Genomic DNA, 1,060 nt, shown 5'->3' with positions numbered 1-1,060 from the left:
TAGTACACTCTACACATCGTAGTACAGTCTGACTCTACACATTCTACTACAGTCTGACTACACATTCTAGTACAGTCTGACTCTACACATTCTAGTACATCTGTCTCTACACATTCTAGTACAGTCTGACTCTACACATTCTAGTACAGTCTGACTCTACACATTCTAGTACAGTCTGACTCTACACATCCTAGTACAGTCTGTCTCTACACATTCTAGTACTGTCTGTCTATACATCCTAGTACAGTCTGACTCTACACATCCTAGTACAGTCTGTCTCTACACATTCTAGTACTGTCTGTCTACACATTCTAGTACAGTCTGTCTACACATTCTAGCACCATCTGACTCTACAGATCCTAGTACAGTCTGACTCTACACATCCTAGTACAGTCTGTCTCTACACATTCTAGTACTGTCTGTCTACACATTCTAGCACAGTCTGACTCTACACATCCTAGTACAGTCTGTCTCTACACATTCTAGTACTGTCTGTCTACACATTCTAGTACAGTCTGTCTCTACACATTCTAGTACAGTCTGTCTCTACACATTCTAGTACAGTCTGTCTCTACACATTCTACTACAGTCTGTCTCTACACATTCTACTACAGTCTGACTCTACACATTCTACTACAGTCTGTCTCTACACATTCTAGTACAGTCTGTCTCTACACAGCTAGTACAGTCTGTCTCTACACATTCTAGTACAGTCTGTCTCTACACATTCTAGTACAGTCTGACTCTACACATTCTACTACAGTCTGTCTCTACACATCCTAGTACAGTCTGACTCTACACATTCTAGTACAGTCTGACTCTACACATTCTAGTACAGTCTGTCTCTACACATTCTAGTACAGTCTGACTCTACACATTCTAGTACAGTCTGTCTCTACACATTCTAGTACTGTCTGTCTACACATTCTAGTACAGTCTGTCTCTACACATTCTAGTACAGTCTGACTCTACACATTCTAGTACAGTCTGTCTCTACACATTCTAGTACAGTCTGTCTCTACACATTCTATTATTGTCTGGTACAGCTAGTACAGTCTGT

This window comes from Oncorhynchus tshawytscha, linkage group LG16 (assembly GCF_018296145.1).
Source record: "Oncorhynchus tshawytscha isolate Ot180627B linkage group LG16, Otsh_v2.0, whole genome shotgun sequence".
NCBI classification, from domain to species: Eukaryota; Metazoa; Chordata; class Actinopteri; order Salmoniformes; family Salmonidae; genus Oncorhynchus; species Oncorhynchus tshawytscha.
The sequence above is the reverse complement of the archived record's forward strand: the minus strand, read 5'-3'. Positions refer to the sequence as shown.